The sequence below is a fragment of the Microcebus murinus genome, chromosome 7 (genome assembly GCF_040939455.1).
Source record: "Microcebus murinus isolate Inina chromosome 7, M.murinus_Inina_mat1.0, whole genome shotgun sequence".
NCBI classification, from domain to species: domain Eukaryota; kingdom Metazoa; phylum Chordata; class Mammalia; order Primates; family Cheirogaleidae; genus Microcebus; species Microcebus murinus.
This window is the reverse complement of record NC_134110.1, coordinates 34,518,440-34,531,968: the sequence shown is the minus strand read 5'-3', so window position 1 is coordinate 34,531,968 and position 13,529 is coordinate 34,518,440. Positions and strand designations below refer to the sequence as shown.

The 13,529-nt window shown below is 51.3% G+C and overlaps 1 long non-coding RNA gene across 1 annotated transcript; it reads left to right on the top strand.

The window, feature by feature from the left end:
* The first annotated feature begins 988 nt into the window (after positions 1-988).
* LOC142871858 (uncharacterized) lies at positions 989-13,338 on the top strand. The gene is made up of 3 exons (XR_012920025.1): positions 989-1,126; positions 3,892-4,025; positions 12,884-13,338. It is a non-coding gene; the product is annotated as an uncharacterized LOC142871858 (long non-coding RNA).
* Positions 13,339-13,529: the final 191 nt, after the last annotated feature.

Sequence of the window (13,529 nt, the reverse complement as noted above, 5' to 3'; positions counted from 1 at the left end):
TTGACATGCATGCAGATTTTAAATGAGGACTTTGATCCCACAGATGTGTAGGGTACTCGCTGCCTCCACTCAGCCTGATTTGGGCCTTTCTGTCCAGGGCGGAGCAAATGACACCAGCCCCTCACCAGGCCTGGAGACCTCGCTCAGGGGAGCAAGAACAGTGGCCAGAAGTCAGAAGTGTGTTTGCCTTCCAGCTCTGCTCTCTCCCTGAGCCTCCAGAATCACATTTCCTCTCTGATTATCTACAAGAGTGTGGAAGTAGCACGTGTCAAAACCTGGGTGCAGATTTGGCACCGGATGGACATCCGCAGTGAAAAGCCACGGGGTTGGCCCCATGGCAGGCAGTGGGACAGTTACAGTAACATATATCCCAAATCCTCACAGCCACCCAGCCGTAGATCCTGTTACTGTCACGGCTGCCGCATGAGAAAACTGCGTTCAGAACTATGGAAGAACTCCACGGTGAGTGGAGACCCCGGATTTTCAACCCAGGAGATCTGGTGGGCATTTTTAAACAGCAGACTTGACGGCTTACACTCATCTACACAGCACAACCCATAAGCATGGCCATTGGGATGAGGATTCAGAAATGCAGACTCAGGGGCAGACATTGCCTGGGTCTATGTCCTTTCTCCACGGCTGTCCACCCCGGGCTGTTTATGATGTTGCTGGAGCTGATTTCTGCCAAGCGGGTAACAGTCTGTTCACTTGCACTTGTTTTGTGACTCCCACTTTTAAACTGAGTTGGAGTCAAACCAGATAAAGCCTGACCCAGTAAACAGCCTGTGGAATGACAAACATTTCTGCTAGCCTCAGCAGTGGCCACATGTGATGCCTCCCATTGGCTGAAACTGCCCCCAAAGGAATGGCTGTTTGGGGATCATGCAAACAAGGATGGGAGGAGTCCAGTCCTGCAACTCTTTAGTTCCTCACCCCACTAGATCCTGCTCTCCTTAGAGAACTGGCATACTGGAAGAGCATTATGATCACAGCTCCCTGGGTCTAGGCTGTGTGACCTCAGCCAAGTTATTGAACATCTCTGAGCATCGCTATCTTCAACTGGGATAACTACACATACATACCACTTGAGTGGCGAGGAATAAAAAGATAGATGATTCACCATCAGGTAGGCATCCAAATAAACACCTCCTAGGCCACTGGCATGGAGCACAAGGAGACTGGAGCTGTGCAATGTGGTGGCCTCTGTGAGCAGGGAAAGTAGGAAAGGGGAACAAGGAGAAAACGTCCCTTCCTTGTAAGGACTCACCCTAGAAGCTGTGCATCTCATTTTGCCCACAAACCAGGGGCCAACACAGTCCCATGGGCTCAGCTGAGTACACTAGAGGTTGGGTCCCATGGTCTTTACTCTTGGTGGCCCTATATTCAGCTAAACATTAGCAATTCAATAAACACCACGATCTATCATTTCTTATTTCATTCTGGTAGAATACGTTTTAGGTAGTGATTCTCTCTAAAATATGTTATGCCATTATCTTGGTTTCTTTCTTTGTGTATTGAAGGAACCTGCAGAGATATGGGTATTTCCTTGTGGACAATTGTTTTTTCCCCATCAGAATGCTTTCCAAACCTTCTAGAATATAGACTAGTGTTTCTCATTTCTAACTTTGCATCAGAATCACTTTGGGGATGAGGGTAGAGGTGGAAGAAGCTCTTAAAAAATACTGACGTCCAGTCCCTTTTGCTCGAAAGTCCAATTTAATTTATTTGCAGTGGGATTAAGACATCAGGATTTTTATAATACCCTCAGGAGATGCTAATGGGTTGCCAGGCTGGGAACCCCTTTCCCAGGCTCAGTTCTTGTTTGTCCTTTAAGTATTGGGTTTTGATCTTGGCCAGAGGGCTGGAAGATTAGCCCTACTACACAGGAGGGATTCAAAGATCTGCCTTGAAAGGTTGAGTCCTAAATGCTGCTCAGCAAACACTGAGCACAGCCCACATGTGCTTGCCTCCTCCTGGCTCTCAGGTGTCAACAGTTTGATGACTAATCACCAAGAGCCCTGTGAAGTTGGTTCAATCCACAGCATGTTCCCCTGGGGTGGGAGGGGAAGAAGAAATTTTTTAGCAGCAATGTCAAAAGAAAAAAAAGAGAGAGAGAGATATTGTTTGGTGGTTATCTCGAGCTGTAATTTAACTTTTCTCTACAAAGGCAGTGTGCCCTTACTTATGTATGTATCTTATATATCTACGTATGTGTGTATATAGGCACATTTCATAGTTTGTGTAATGGTTTTCCCAGTTGATTCCCACAATGACCCTTTATTGGGATAAAAAAGAATCCTTCTAGTCCCTTTACCCAATCCATGCAGCTGTCCCTCCAGATGCTGGCCTGCTTGTTCCCTTTCCCTAAAAGGTCCCTCTACCGCTTGGCTTGGGAATCCTCATGTCCCGGATTCCAGTGCTACCTCCTCTAGCACTGAGGTCTTTCCTGACTTCTTCCCCCAGAAAGAATCCATCTGAAAGGAAGGCTGCTTTGGCAAGTCATTTGCCAAATGTGTTCCATATGAGCTGCCTGACTCTCCCTCTGGACTCTGGGGTCTTTGGGTAGAAGGGTGGGTCTTGTTGATTATCTGTAACCCCAGGGCTTGGCGCAGTGTCTGGGCCTGGGAGGAGCTCAGAAGTTCCAGCAAAGGATGAAGATGTGAATTGTTCATGCAGCCTCGTGCTCGTCACTGTCCTCTAAAGCTGATGAGAAGGGGAAACCCTGGCAGCGAGGGTGGGAGTGATGTCACTGGCTGGGTTCCTTGGGCAGCAGAGATGGAAAGCAGCACGCAAGATTTTATCTGAGGTGCCCTCAGGATCCACACTTGTGGACGAGAGGCAGGGCAAGGAAGCAGGACTGAGCTGGGAGCAGTCCCAGTGCCAGCATGAGTTCAGCCCTCAGCCCACGGGCAGCTCTTGGGCAGCTGGGCTGGGCCAGCTCTGCAGAGTTGTCAGAATTGGGTTGAGATGGTGAATTTGCTTCCTGGGACTGCTGAATATATGACCCCAAACTGGGTGGCTTAAGACAACAGAAACATATTATCTGACAGCTCTGGAGGCCAGAAGTCTGAGATCAAAGTGTGGGCAGGGTCATGCTCCCTCAGAAATCTTAGGGGAGAATCCTTCCTTGCCTTTTCCAGCTTCTGGTATTTGCCAGAAGTCCCGAGCCTTTATTGGTGTATAGATGCTTTACTCCAATCTCTGCCTCTGTCATTACATGGCCATCTTTCCTCCTGTTTCTCAGCCTCTAGATCTTCTCCTCTTCTTATAAGGACACCCGTCACCCTGAATTAAAGGCCTACCCTACTCCTCATCTTAACTAATTATATTAGTTAAGTCCAACCTCATCTTAACTAATAGATATCTGCAATGGTCCTATTTCCAAATATGGTCACATTCTAAGGTGCTGGGCTAGGACTTCCACATATCTTTCTATGGGACACAATTCGACTAGTAGCAGTTTGTTGGCCATTTATGCGCCACATCCATTAGCTATTGCATGTGAGTGCATGATGACCTCAGACAAGGGCACAATCTGCAGTTGCCAAAGGGGTTGACTCTAGAAGCTGTCTGATGACAGTATTCCTGGCAGATGAGACAGCATGCCATATATCCAAGGGGGATCTGACAGACGGCATATGATAGAACCCACTACGTAAGTTCATTGAGATTTTGCTTTTCTGTTTGTTTGTTTCCCAAATCTCCTGCTCTAAAAAAATGCCTAGAATGCTTGTCAAAAATTCAGATTCCTTGGCCCACCCCAGAATACCAAACCAGCATCTCCCCAGGGGAGGGCCCTGAGCAGCTGCATTTTTCACAAGCTGCCGGAAAATGCATCTGCTTGGGGATTTCCAGTTCTCTTGTCAACAGCAAGCTTGGCTCTCCCCGCAGGCCTGCGAGCTGATTATGACTCAAGGACTCAGGGAAGCTGTGAAGCAGAGGAAATCTCCCTGTGAAGAAGCCTGGATGGGCACAGTGTTTGGGCACATGTAATTCTCATTCATATTTTCAACTGTGTGCCCCAGGTAGGCATGAAATGGAGACAAGAGTTTGCCTCCTTAGCTCCCAAGTGCTCACATGGTGAGATCTTTGACATTCCAGGACTTAGCCATATGTATTTTGATAAAATGTGGCATGAATAGTTTTTGCTATGTATTGTATATAACTGTACAAAGTCATTGAACATTTTTCAGTAAATATTTATTAAGCACCCACTATGAGCCAGGCTCTGGTCTAGATACTTACAGCAGTGAACAAAGCAGCAAAGACCCTGCCCTCTGCCCTCATGGAGCTCACCTTCTCATGAGGGAGTCAGGCAACATAATGAGTAAATGAGGAACTAAATATCTTGCTAGTTAGAGGTGAGTGTTAAGGAAAAAAAACAAAAACACAGGTAAAGGGGGACCTGGTGAGTCAGGTGGAAGGGGAGTTTTAGTTATCAATTTCTGCATAACAACCCTAAAATGTGATCATTTAAAACAATAATGATTTATCATTTTTCATAATTCCATAATCTGGGCTTGGCTCAGCTGGGTGGTTCTTCTGTTCTACATGGAGCCTGCTGAGGCTAAACCGGCCAACATGGCATCTCCTTTATCTCTTTTCACATGTCTGGCTCCTCATCTGAGGTGGCTAGAACAGTTAGGGCTTCTCGGGCACCTCTCTTTTTCCAAATGGCCTCTCCACCAGGCTAGCTAGGGCTTCCTCAAGCATGGTAGTCTTGGGAGCATCAGGCTTTTTACTTGGCAACTGCTTTCAAGAGGAAGAAAATGGAAACTCTTAAAGGTGAAATGTGGACAGGCATAGTGTTACTTCTACCACATGTACTGGTAAAAGGAGTCAAAATCCAGCCCAGAGTCAAGGAGAGGGGAAAACCACTCTGCCTTTTGATATGAGGAGGGGCATGCACATACACAGAGGGAAGGGGTTGGAGGCAGCTGTTTGGAGACCATCTTTCACATGGAGGAGGCATACTTTTACATAGGGGAGGCCTCATTGATAACAGAGCACATAAGCTGAGACCACAGAAAAGTGAAGGAGATAGCAATGTGGATATGGTAGTGGTAGAGAATAATTCTAGGCAAAAGGAGGAGCAGGAGCAAAAGCCCTGAGTCAGAGACATGCTGGTGTTCTAGAGGACCAGCAGGGATGCCAGTGTAGCAGGAGAGGAGGGCAGGGGGTCCAGGGTGTAAGATAAGGTCAGAGAGAGTCCAGGTGTTAGTCATGGGGCATTGATGGCATCAGTGCACTTGGGGTCCAGGGGACCACTGATAGGACTTGGTTTTAACCCAGAGTAGATGTGGTGTAGGGAGGCCAGCAGACCCAGTGTGCCCAGGACAGAGAGCATTCCTGGCATGTGGGATAACCAGGAAACAGACATAAGGGCAGAGGCAGGGTGACACAGCAGAGGATACTGTTGTAGGAGCCCAGGTATGGGGTGCTGGCTGCTTGGCCCAGAGAGGTGGCTGTGCAGGGTGAGGACAGATACAGGCAATCCCCACCTGTATCTCATGGGCAACTTAAAAGCTTCCCAAGGGTCATTTTGTTTAGACAAGACTTCCATGTAACCACTTATCATTTTGCTGCTGTGTAAGGTGAGACTCCACTGATGTCATGTGCTCTGTGATGACTCCAGGGTCACATTCTGTCCCAATAGCCACAGGCAGAGGACAAAGGGTTGATTCTAAGGGACCCCAGTCATGTGCTGCCACTCAACCCCTGGCAACATAGGATCTCCTCTGCCATGTGCCTGGTTTCACTTCTTCCTAGTCACAGCTATTAGGCCTTAAATTTGAGTCTTATAGAAGAAACGAAGCACTACCTGGGAAGCCCATGTAACCAGCACAGGCTCTTTCTAACACTGGACAGTTCCCCTGCTGGTTTCTGTCCCATGCAATGTTGGCCATTTGACACAGGGACCCACAGCTTGCAAGGAGACGCTACAATTGTCGGGGCATGTGTGCCTCGGTCCCTGTGGTAAAGGGGCCAACTCCCCATCTGGAGCTGTGGAACCTCTGCTTTCTGTTTCTGTGGTCCAGTTTGGTAGCTGTTTCCTGAGCTTGGGGAACCGGACACTGGGAGAGGACCAGGACACCCCACCTGGCCCCCAGGAGGAGAGACTCGGTCCGTGGTGGAGGGAGACAGCACGCACACACTTTGTTTCAGTCTTGGGAAGTCAGAGCTCTCAAAGAAGGAGGCACAGGCCAGAGGGAGGCTCAGAGGAGGCCCTGTTCCTTCCTGGAGGAGGCGGCAGGAGGAGGAGGGCTTGCCATGGCAGAAGGGGAGAGAGTGTGTTCCAGACCCGACAGCCAGAGCGGGGACATGAAGTGCCTGTCCTGTGGTGGGCAGGGAGAAGCACAGCATTTTCGTTTTGCCAGAGAATGTGGAAAGGATGGAAGGGGTAGAAGGTGAGGAAGGAGAAGAGAGGAAGTTGGCATCCTTCTCTATAGCAGGGAGATTCCAGAAGTTTCCAGGCCAGACAGGGATAAGATCAGCTTTCAGTGATTCCCCAGTGATTCCCCAACCCTAGGCCTTTCCATCTGCCCTGGCCACCAGAGCACCCATCAGAGGCCTCAGCACTCAGCTCCCTCCCTCCCCTGCTCCACCCGCCTCACTCAGAAGGGAACAAAGGGCACTTTCTCCTCCCTCCTGTGACCCAGTTTCCAGGACCAGGTCAGGCTCCTGACTTGGTGACTGTGGCCACAGGTACCCTGCCCACAACACAGCGTTTGCTCACATTTCCTGGATTCCAGCTGGGCGGGGCCAGATACCAGGAGTGACCTACAGAGACACCCAAAGAGGGACCTTCCTCAAGGTCCCTCAACTCCCACCAGGCCTAAAAGTCAGGTTTCAAGACTGAGTTCCCCATCCTTGAAGGTCATCAAGGATTGACTGTGGAAAGATGGTCAGAGAAAATCGGAACCACCCGGTCCCCTGTTCCCCCATCTCATAATGTCTAATGCTCAAATCCTGTGTCTGCCACTCATTTGTACACTGCCAATCAGTCTTCAAGCACTTACTGAGTTCCCCTGTGCATCAGGCATGGGTAGTGCTGGGTTTGACTCCCAGCTCTGTCTCTCAGGAGCTGTGCAACCCAAGGCACATGGCTTTTCTCTGTGCCTCAGTTTCCTCACCTGTAAAGTGGGGGCACAGTCATTGTGAGGGTCAGAGATCAGGCAGGTAAAGTGCCCAGCACACTGTGGGCACTCAGTCATGGTAGCTGTCATCATTCCTCAAGACATAAAGAGATCTGAGGGGCCTGGAAAGTTCTGAGGACCATAGGGTGTCTCTGTTAGTGTCCCAGAGCCCAGGAAGTCCTGCTATTGGGGACTTTCTCCTTTGCAGGGAGACAGCGAGTCCCACTGAAAATGCAGGCACCCCTGTGGCCTCGGGCCCCCCCGTCAGTACCATACCTGCAGGTGTCGTGCCCTTTGCACAGTTCCCACGCCCTGATCCCGGCAGTGGCCTTGAGCGTGGCTGTTTTCCTCCCAACCTGACAGACAAAGAGGCAAAGTGGCATGTCCAGGGCTGCCCAGAAAGTACGGGGCAGCAAAGGATATGAAATTCAAGCTTCCTGGCCCCACAGACTCGGTGCCTGGGCCGCTTCTAGACACACCCATCCATCCCACCCTCCTGCACCTTTGCCCCACCGCCCGGGCCTGGAACACCCTTCTCTGCCTTCTCGGCGGTTCAAGCTCCAGCACTTTCTACAGGCCCCGACTCACAGGGCCCCTTCTCCTGGAAGGTTTTCCATGGCTCCAGCAGAGTTAGTGGTCCCCCCACCCACCCCCACAGGCCTTCGCACACACTCTACTACAGCCCTTATCGAAAACCACCGCAATGACCGGTTTATGTCTCTGTCCCTCTGAACGGGAGCCGCCCAACAGCCAAGACCTTGAGTTGGAAGCGAGCCTGTTATCTGCAGAGACCTTAGCGCTCTCTGCCCTGGGTTACAGTCGTTCAGGTTCCTGCCTTATCTCCCGGGCCTGGCCGTCCTCATTTTAAAATGTTCTTGAAGCCATTGCTCTGTCAGCCAGTGAGTTTCCCGGCGACAGCTAGGTTGAGGCCGACAGGTCTCGAATCCCAGGCTGGGGCACGGCAGGAAGGAAACAAAACACGCTGAGGGACAGAGACGGGAACTTCCGGCAGTGGCCCTGGGGAAGAGGACAAGGGGGATGGGAGAAAGGAAGAGTAGGAAGAGGTAGAGGGAAGGAGGAAGAAGAGGAAGAGGAGGAGGCTACAGAGGAGGCAGGGAGGAAGGAAGGGGACGAGGAACGTGTGTAAGTGAAAACGGGCTCCCCTGGTTCCCGGTGGCCCCTGCCCAGCTTCCACAGCCCGTCCTGGCTTCCTGGGGCCTGTGCCCTGTGTCTAGGCTCCACAGGCCTTCTCGTGGCTGACACAGGTTTGCCGTGGAGAGAGCCACTCCCCCCCAGGCTCCCGGCGCAGGACCTGGCTTGGGACAGGCGGCCCAGCCACCGGCTGAGTCAGATTCGGCAGCTGTCTTTGGCACCAAAGGGCTGTGTGAATGTGAGCAACTTACCAGGACCTTTTGAGCTTCAATTTCCTTAACCGAGAAATAGGACTAGTAGTACCCAGCCTTGGGGACCTTGTTGGGATTAAATGAGATGAAGGAAGTGGAGTTTGGGACACAAGGTTTGAGAGCCAGGAAAACGGCAGCTCTCTTTCTGTGAGCAACACGGCAAGAGCTGGGAATGGATGAGTGAAGCTGGGCCGTGCGGCTCCTCTCACCGCGACATGTAGAACTGATGGGGTTAGCTGGGTGACCCGAGACCCGCTGAGCAGGCAGGCCCACTGGCAGTGGGCGATGGGAGGAGAAATCCACAGACCAGGGAGCCAAAGACAGCATGGAAGTTCTGATGCAGGAGTTCTGAGCATCAGAGAAGATGCGGATAGTGCCACAGTCTCGGAAGTTCTCATTTTGAACTCCAGATCCTTTGGGAAATGGAATCACCGATAGGTGTTTCTAAGGCCTCTCTCTATCATAAGTGTCAGAAACTCAAATGGTCATAAGCCACAAGGAAAATACACTGGCTCCAATGGCCCCACATTCAGAGGGGCTGTGAGCTTCAGGCATGGCTGGATTCAGGTGCTTAGACGTTGATGTCAAAATAGTGTGTGTGTGTATGTGTGTGCACACGTGCTCACGCCATATCTCTGCTTTTTATGTGTTGTCTTTGGTGTCAGGCAAACTCTCCCCAAGCAGTACTCGAGGTGGGTCCTGTAGCGGCTTCAAGGCTTGCACCCTACCCAGTTGCTACGTGCCATGAGAACAGAACACCACTTTCTATAGAGTTTCAGCAAAAGTCCCTCGGGCAACTCTCATTGGGCTGATTTGGGTCATGGATGGAGACAGTCACAATGGCCAGGGGATGGAATGTTCCTAGCGACCAGACATACTCAGCTGAATAATGTCCACGCCCCCTGCCCCCTGTAAACAAATGTCCACGTCCTAATCCCCAGAACCTGGCAAAAAGAGACTTTACAGATATATTTAAATTAGGGTCCTGAGATTGGGACATTATTCTGAATTATCCAGGTGGCCTCAGTGTAATCACAATGGTCCCTACATGGGGACGCTGACAGGAAAGAGGGGACCACAAAAGTGTGGTTGGAGCCATGCTCTGAAGAAGGGGGAAGGGGCTCGAGCCAAAGAATGCGGGTCCACTCTAGACGCTGGAAAGGACAGGGAAGTCAACTGTTGACTCTCCTTTTATTTTTTTTAGGAGACGGGTCTCCCTATGTCCCCCAGGCTAGAGTGCAGTGGCACAATCATAGTGTCACTGCAGTCTGGAACTCCTGGGTTTAAACGATCCTTCTGCCTCAGCCTCCCAAGTAACTGGGACTACAGGTGCTCGCCACCACAGCCAGCTAATTTTGTTATTTTTTGCAGCGATTTTTGTTGCCCAGGCTGGTCTCAAACTCCTGACCTCAAGCAATCCTCCCACCTTGGCTTCCCTGGACCACACACAGCTTTTATACCTGTAAAGCCCATTTCAAACTTCCGATATCTAGAGCTGTGAGATGATACATTCATGCTGTTGTAAGCCATGCATTTTGTGGTAATTTTTGTCACAGCAGCGGCTAACGCACCAGGCCGACTCACGTGCCCATTCTTGGACTTGGGGCTGGAAGCTGGGAGAGACCCCTGAACTAGACAGACTGGTAGAGGGGGAGGGGCAGGCCCAAGGGCAAACGGAAGCCCCTTTACCAGAGAAAGGGGAGCAGGAGATGCCCCAGCGAGAGCAAGAAGGCAGATGACACAAAAGCACAGTCATTGTGGGATTTCTTTCACAGGAAGTTCAAGAGCAGATAAAACAAACTGGCAGAAGAGAGGCTGGGGTTACCTCTCGGGGAAGGGCTGGGTGTGGACCAGGAAGGGGCCCCAGGAGCCTGGGAGGCAGGGCTGTTCTGTTTTGACCTCAGTGGTGGCTTCGTGCCGTTTGCACGTGCAGAAGTCATCGTGTGGTCACTTAGGATGTGCGCGCTCAGTTGCGTGCACTCCATCCGCTTTTCTATATAAATCATTTTTCAAACAACAGCAACAGCAAAAATGCACCGCAGCAAAGATCTGCCATGTGGGCTCAACTGGCTGTCTCCTCCATATCATAATAGCATTCCTCCATCTCACTGCCTGTTTAATCTGCAACTGCTCATTTGACAGGTCAGGAAACTGAGGCCCACATGTGAGGCATGGAGCATGGGTTGGGCAGTGGCGCGAGACCCAAGCCTGTCTGCCTGTGCCCTTCATGCACTCTGACCCCTTTAGCTGGTCCAGCGTCCGGCTAGGCTGGCGGGGCGGGCCTGTCACCCTCAGTGTTCCTCTCTGACGTCACAGTCACTCCTTGGGGGAGGAGGAACGAATCTCCTCTCCATTGTCAGTGCTTTTGGGCTGCTGGAACTTTCTGCCCCTCGGCTTGTTCTCATTCCTGCTTGGGACGCGGTGCCCACCTGGGGTCTCACTGTGACCCCTGTGACTTCCCTGTGAAAACACAAGACCTCCTGAGGCAACGGGAGGGCCGTCCACGTGCTCCCACATGCTCTCTGCCATTCCACTCCCTTTTCTTCATTTAGCAAACATTCCCGAGGGCCCAGGCATTGCGGATCCAGCTGGAAACGAGGGCAAGGAAGGCCCCTGCCCTCGTGGAGCTGAGAGTCTAGTGGGTGGGACGCACAATGACCAAGTAAGTAAACAAACAAGACAAGCGCCTGACCCTGCAGGCACTCTGCTGTGTCAGCTGGAGCCAAGGTCCCCTGGGCCCCACACGAGTCATGTGCGGTGTGCCATCTTCAGCAGGCACTTTGCCATAGGGGAGGGCAGAATGTGCCCATTAGGCAGAGAAGCAAACAGAGGGGGAATTAAATAAACCCCTAAGTCCCCCATTTTCCAAATCTGGCTGCAGAGGGAAAATCCGGTGCCTTCCCTGCTCCAGGCCGAGCCCCTGGTCAGCCCCCCTCAGAGCCTCCTGTCTGACTTCAGGGAGAATGTTTGCCATCTGCTCGCTGCTTGGCCCTCGGGTCCAAGACAGAGGACAGAGCAGAGCGGGTGTTCTTTCTGCTCACTGTGCACACCCGCAAGTGGCAGCTTGGAGAGTAAAGAGCCCCACCCAGGGTCAGTGTTGCTGGGTGGCGGGGCCTGGCACCCAACACCCGTGCACCCTGGGATAAAATTATAGGCCTGTCTCCTCCACTCACTTGGGCTCCAGGAGGGCTGGGGCAGGGTCTGGGTTCAGTTCCTAAACCCCAGTGGGCCCGTAGCTGGTGCCTGGAAACCAAGGTCTTTGGGGGGTGCTTGTCACAGTCCCAAGGCCACTGTTCGGGGGTGCAGAAGGGGATGGCAGTCAGTGGGAAGACGGAAGGCGAGGGAGGGAGCCAGCCCTGAAAACCACACCCTCCCCAGTACAGACGTGCAGGGCCTCACACCCCTCCCAGGAATCTGTCAAGGCCAGGAGGTGACTCAGCACCGCGTGAGCCTGAGCCGCTTAAACCTTGCCTCCTGCCAGACGCAGGCCCCGGTGTGTGGGGGGAACGTGCCACCCGTCACCTGCACATTCACCACCAGCCCAGACTTTGTCCCCAGAGCCGCCCCTGCCTATTCCTCCCTTCCCTCCCTCCTTAGTGGAGACCTCACATGTTCCTCCTGCCTCTGTTCAACCCTCTTCTTATTCCAGAGGCACCAACTGCAGGCCTGATGGCTTGCTGTGCCGAATACTCTATAAACACCACCCCCTGCAGTCCTCTCTGCAATCCTGCCAGGCCAAGGTGGAGAAACTGAGGCTAAGAGAGGGGTCATAACTCATGCAAGGAGCTGAGATCCCAACCCAGCTCAGCCTGACCCCAAAGACCATGCATCTTCCCTGGCAGGAGTCACGCTGAGTGGGGCTGGGCGGGATCTTTGAGGATCACTGACAGACTCGGCTTCCTTTCGCCCATTTTACAGAAGGGGAGACTGAGGCACAGGGAAGGGAGATGACTGATAGTGAGAAAAGGGACACAATAGTGTTGTCCTAGGATAGGACTATAGCTCTCTGTGAACCCAGGGTGAGCATTGTGGCAGAGACCCCACCCAAGAAATGTGGGATGAATGAACAAATGATTCAATAAATTTCTGGACCTACCCTTTTATCATGACAGCCACTGGCCACATGTGGCTATGTAGCACTTGACAGGTGATGAAGGAACTGAATATTTAATTTGATTTCATATTAATTAATTTAAATTTAAAAACCGATATAATATACGGTTGATACGGTTCAAGACATGTAGAGTCATTTGCACCAGCTTTAGCACTTGTAGCCCAGTTTACAGCCTTCATCAGCTCTTTTGATTCTCAAAACTCATCGAGACCTACCTCTCCACTTTCCAGAAGAACCCCAAGTTGAGAGAGGCTAAGAGACTTGCCCGAGTCACACAGCTAGGAAGTAAAAGACCCAGAGAACCTGGATGTCCTGACTGTCTGCCAGGTCCCTTTTCCACTCTGTGCTTTCAGCACACCTGAGTGCTGTGCCTGCTCATCTCGCTGAATCCACCCTCTTCCCTAGAAGGGAAGGATGCTCATCACTCCAGTTCCGAGACGAGGACACAGAGAAGCTGCATTCCTTACCTGACACTGCATGGCTAGAAATCAGCAGAGCTGGGATTCGAACACACCCTCAGCATTTTGGAGCTGGGAAATGATCGATATTCAATGAATATTCAAGTGATACATGCTCACTGCAAAAAGGTTAGAAAGTAGTGATAATCATAAAGAAGAAATTAAAAATCACCCATCATCACAAGAATAAGAAGACAAACCACAGGCTGGGAGAAGATATTTGCAAATGGCATTTCTGATAAAGGACTATTGTCCACATATGCAAAGAACTCTGAAAACTCAATAAAGAACAAATCACCCAATTAAAGAATGGGCACAAGACCCTAACAGGCACCTCACTGAGGAAGATACACAGATGACAAGTGAGCGTAGGAAAAGGTGCTCCACATCACATGTCATCAGAGACCTGAGGATTAAA